Genomic DNA, 6,000 nt, shown 5'->3' with positions numbered 1-6,000 from the left:
GAAGATGGCGCCGCTGCCCGCCGCGCGGGGTTCGCCGGGACTTGTAGTCTTCTCCCTGGCACGGAGCACGTTGGGAGAGGAGCACGTTGGGATGAGGCAGCGTGCGAGGCATGCCAGGAGATGTAGTTTCCAGGGTCAGGCTGCCTCGCCTCCGGGTTCAGTCCCTTGTAGGGGATGATTTCAGAGTTATGACTTCCACATGAGCGCATGTACACACACACACACACACACACACACACACACACACACACACGGAAATAAATGGTAAATTAAATAAATACAAAGTAATCCAACAAAAAGACAGCAAGGGCAGGCGAAATGTCTCAGAAGTTAGGAACATGCTGCCAAGTCTATGATCAAAGTCCAATCCCTGGGTCTATATAGAAGAAAACTGACTAACACAAGTGGTCCCCCGACCTCCATACGTACAGAAACACAAAGAAATGGAATTTTTAAAAACTTGAAAGAACCATTTCAAAGCAAATATCCACTGTCTTTCCAGCACTGGGAAAGTTGAGACAGGAGGATTGAAGACAGCATAGCAACAAGCAAGGCTATGAATGTGGCTCAGTTGGTACAGCTCTTCCCCAAACAGGCCTATTGTCCCCAGCAGGGCGCCATCAGGAACCCGCCTGTTTCTATGAACCTCTAACAGGCTCGGCTGCAGCCAGCCTCCAACCTCAGGAAGGGAACGAGCCCTAAGCTCGCCTAGCCTAAAAGCTGCTTAGTGTCAAAGGACCTGCTACTGTTTTTCATTTTCTTACAATTAAAGCTACTAGTTTGCAAAATGTAAACAGGGAGGGGCTGGAGAGGTTCAGCAGTTAACGGCATTGGTTGCTCTTCCAAGAGGTCTGGGTTCAATTGCCAGCACCCACATGGCAGCTCACAACTCCCTATAACTCTACCTCCTGAAGATCCAACACCCTCACACATCCAAAACATCAATCCACATAAAAATAAATAGATAAAACATAAAACCATGGTTTGGAGGAGTGGTCGTGGTCAGGGTAAAGCCCCTCCTAGAATGCCCCAGTGTAGATGAGAGTTTACCTAAAGAGAATAGGCCCTCTGAGTGGTGGTGGCACAAGCCTTTAATCCCGGCACTCAGGAGGAAGAGACAGGCCGATCTCTGTGAGTTCCAGGCCAGTCTGGTGTACAGAACAAGTTCCAGTGAGAGGCTCCAAAGCTACAGAGAAACCCTGTCTCAAAAAGAAAAAGAGAAAGAAAAGAAAAAAGAAAAAGAAAAGCAAAAACAGAGCAATGGGCTCTAGGTTTCATCTCCAGGAGGGCAAAACATTTTCTTTATCTGATTCCCACTGGGCTGCATGTATTTCCTCTTCTCAGGCCCACTGACTCGAAATTGAGTCTAGGCCCAGCTCAACCTGAACTATAGGGGGATTTCTGGCAGAAAGATAAAAAGCCAGCATCCCTCAGGAACTTCTGAAGCCTGTTCCCATCTGCCAAAAGGAATAGTTTTCCTTGTCTCTGGCAGAAGGGACATGTGGATCTCCAATTAATACCTACCTGTGGTGCCTATGAACACATCAAAGTCCACAATGCCTCTAGACTCTCCCAGGCTCCACTCACAAGGACTTGTTACACATTTCCAAGCATCCCCATCTCCTCCACGAGCTCACTGCCCCTCTCCTCTCCAGGTACCTCTTCTCTTTGTAATCCTCCAGATCTATTCCCCATGTCGCCTCTCTGCTTTCCTTGGGTGACAGCCCAAGAAACAGTTTGGAATAAACTTTTCCTTTTTTGTCCACAAAGTGGCCATATCCGTTTCTTTACTGAGCCCTCACCCATTTCGGCCCTTGCTGTACTCTGAGCTTCAGGGCTTGTTGCTAGTGTTCCCTCCTAAGTGTTTCCCCCCACTTGTATGCATGCTGTGCTCTGCAAAGCCAAGGCTTGCGTTTGACTTCCTGCCCTCTTCCCTCAGCACTGGGCGGGGTTCTTGGGGCACCCCACCCCTGCACTTCTGGACTCTAAGTCCCAGAAAACCCCGCGGTGCCTTGGATGGGGCGGGACCCTCTCCTCCCATGTGCACTTTGGAAGATGTCCTGCGATTTTCAAATTTTGGCGCTGAGCGGATGGGGCGGTGACAGCTGCAGTGACAGTGTCCCCTCACTGCCCGGACCTGCTGGCTTACCCATCCCACCGGCTGCCAACACAGAGAATGGGGAGTTAGAGGACCCGGGGTTCCGGGAGAGAAAACTGAGGCCCATGATAACCAAGGACTGGCCTCGACAGCAGAAGACGGGGCTGGGCCTCTCCCCGCCCCCTGTGCCTGGGGCGCTACAAAGTGGCTGCTTGCTGTCTGCTTTGGGGATACAGGTCTGTGGACAGGAAATGCGGACCCCTGGACTCTCAGCCCTGGAACTCACTGCTCTGTGCCCATCCCTCTACCTTCCATATCCTGTCCCTGCCACTGTTCCCGCCCAGGCTGGATTTTGGCGCCAGTTTTAAATAATAATAAAAATAAATAAATTGCATTCCAAAGGACGTCACTGACTTCTAGCCCATTGGGCTGTACTCGAAATTCCGGAGCTTGGATCTCTGCAGAAGGTGGAATTCGGAACCTGGATTTCAGGAAGATTTGGGTCCTGAGTTTGGGTTCCAAATTGTGGAATTCTGTGTTTCCAGATCCTAGATTCAAGAATCTGGAGTGTAAACTGTCTTTTCTGGACTGGGGGGAGGCTGGGTACTGAATTCTTTTTTTTTTTTTTTTTTTTTTTTTTGGTTTTTCGAGACAGGGTTTCCCTGTAACTTTGGAGCCTGTCCTGTCCTCTTGTAGACCAGGCTGGCCTCGAACTCACAGAGATCCACGTGCCTCTGCCTCCCGAGTGCTGGGATTAAAGGCTTGCACCACCACCGCTCGGCCTGGGTACTGAATTCTGTATTTGAGGGAGGCCTATTTAGAAATGTCGATTTTGGAGCTGCGTCAAGCTCACTCCCAGAATTTGGGGACTCAACCTACAATCATTTTTTAAGACTTTATTTGTTTATTATGTATACAATTTTCTGACTGCATGTAGCCCTGCAGGCCAGAAGAGGGCGCCAGATCTCATCACAGACAGTTGTGAGCCACCATGTGGTTGCTGGGAATTGAACTCAGGACCTCTAGAAGAGCAGTCAGTGTTCTTAACCTCTGAGCCACCTCTCCAGCACCTCTAGTATCATAATTTAACAACCTGTGACTGTGACCGGGATGGGGGGCAGAGACAGGGGGATTTCTGTGATTCTGAGACCAGCCTGATGTACATAGTGAGCTCCAAGCCAACCAAGATATAGAAGACCCTGTCTGAGAACTAAATCCTGGGGCCTGAGCCAGGAAGCCCCAGGGTCGGTCGGACACTCACTGCACAATGAGCTCCACAGATGGGGACATTTGTCTGTGAGTCTGTCACTAGAGAGGCCAGAGTCTCAAGAATACCTAACAGGGATAAGTTCTAAGTGGATTAGAACACTGTAAGATTCATGGTGAATTCAAGCGGGGTGGGGAGGCTTCCTTGTGGGCGCTGGGAGGGCAACCCTCTCCACAGAGCACCGATTTGGACAGAGGAGGAGAGGCACAGGTGAGACAGGACAGCACCTGCCAAGTCGGCACTAAAACAAGCCGACCCTGAGGAGTCCCACCGGGCAAGTTCAGAAAAACAGGTAAAATAAAGATGAAAGTAAAAGGGGCTGGAGAGATGGCTCAGAGGTTAAGAGCACTGACTGTCCTTCCAGAGGTCCTGAGTTCAATTCCCGGCAACCACGTGGTGGTGGCTCACAGCCATCTGTAATGAGATCTGGTTCCCAGAACACTATATATACATAATAAATAAATTTAAAAAAACAAGCAAAAATTAAAAATAAAGATAAGAGTAAAAGATAAGCCTAGGTATTAGTCAGCTTCGCTGTGTAACAAACAGGACTTGCTGCCGAGTCTGATGACCCACATGGTAGAGGACAGAACTGATCCCCATGTCCTCTGACTGCCACATTGCAGCAGTGCACACCTCACACCTACACTCCCTCCACAAAAACAAAATATATTATATACACTTGAATTGAATATTTAAGTTATGTTAATGCCACTGTCAACAAAAATGGAGATATTCTGAGACAGACCACATTTACAATCTTATTAAATGGAGTCCTTAACAATCTTTTTCTATTCCCAATTCATGATTTAAACTATATTTTTTAAAAATATTTTAAAAATTTATTATGTATACAATATTCTGTCTGGATGCGTGCCTGCAGGCCAGAAGAGGGCACCAGACCTCATTACAGATGGTTATGAGCCACCATGTGGTTTCTGGGAATTGAACTCAGGACCTCTGGAAGAGCAGTCAGTGCTCTGAACCTCTGAGCCATCTCTCCAGGCCCCTAAACTACAATTTTTGTTACATCTGAAATTATTTTAATATGCATGGGTGTTGTACCCTGTAACAGTAGGGTTGGAAGACAGAGGGAGCCTCTCTGTCTTTGCCGCCCACTGCTCAGATCCTGGGATTGAATTCAGTCAGATAAGCAGGCCTGGCAGCCAGCCCCCTTTATCCTTTGAGCCATGGCACCAGCCCTAGAAATTTATCGAACTACATACGTGTAGGAAAGTTGTACTGTGCAGCAGAGTCAGTTCCGGTCCTGCGTCAGCCCACCGAGGTCAGAAACTCATTTTCCTCCAGCATGGGGGCAGCGTCAAAGCTTAACAACAATCTTGTTCTAATTGTGTCTTTCTTTGTGTGGGTACACGTGTGCATTCTGCACGGTCTATGCTGATGTGGGATTCCCCTTTGTATGCTGTGAATACTATTGGTTAATTAATAAAGAAAATTGGCTTGGCCTGATAGGGCGAAAGAATGGAGCTAGGGGGGAAAACTAAACAAAATGCTGGGAGAAAGGAGGTGAAAAAAGAGAAAAGCCATGTAGCCCCGGAGCCAGACAGAACTTTAGCTGGTAAGCCACAGCCACGTGGCAATACACAGATTAATAAAAATGGGTTGAATTAAAATGTGAAAGTTAGCCAATAAGAAGTTAGAGCTAATGGGCCAAAGAGTATTTTAAATAATAAAGTTTCTGTGCGGTTATTTTGGTTCTGGGCGGCCAGGATCAACAACAGTGTGCGCTAGTACAAGAGCCCCTTGCCATGACCTTGTGTGGGGATCGGAGGACAGCTTCATCTCCTTCCACCTTTACGTGGGTCCTTTCTGTGGGTCAAGTGCAGTTCTTTAGTCTTTCACAGCAAGCACCTAACCACTAAACCTTCTTCTCCTGCCTTAACTTTGTTTTCCCACTACTAGAGGTAAAACCCAAGGCCTGGAGCATAATAAAGAAGCTCTTTATCCCTGACCACGCCCCCAGCCCCTTACTGGGGATTCTAGGCGGGGCTTCACCCTGACCACGCCCTCAGTCCCCTCACGGGGCTGGGGGGGATTCTAGGCTGGGCTCCATCCTACCATGCTCCCAGCTCCTCCCTGAGGGATTTTAGGGGATGCTCCACCCATGAGCCACTATAGGCTTCTGGGAAAGAAAAGACTTTCACATGCTGACACACACACATTTTTTTTGAGATAGTGTGTTCGTTTATTACCCAGCCTGACCTCACTATAGTCCAGCCTAACCTAGAATCTGAGATGCTGAATCACTAAGATTATACATTTGAAACAATCTTAGATCCAGAATTCCTGTCTCAAAGCATACGGGGAGGGGGGCTAACCGGTGACTGTCCTGCAGGTGAGGTGGGGAAGGTGTGTCATGAATGGCGTTTGGTTGCAAGCCTAGCCTATGTAGTCATTTTGAGAAGAGATTTTCCGTGCAGACAGACTTTCAGAGAGATCAGGCCAGCCGCTTGAGGATGCAGGGCCCGGAATCTCTTCCCAAAGTGAGACAGGGAGAGTTGGGAACCTGAAGCCATCAGCTGTCCTGTCCCCGCGAGTATGGAGACACAGTGGCCTCCTGCCCCCAGCTCTTCTGTGTGTTCCCTGTCTCCCGCACCTGCGCCAACCCCACCTG

Source organism: Myodes glareolus, chromosome 8 (genome assembly GCF_982192425.1).
Source record: "Myodes glareolus chromosome 8, mMyoGla1.1, whole genome shotgun sequence".
NCBI lineage: Eukaryota > Metazoa > Chordata > Mammalia > Rodentia > Cricetidae > Myodes > Myodes glareolus.
Note: the sequence above shows the minus strand (reverse complement) of the source record.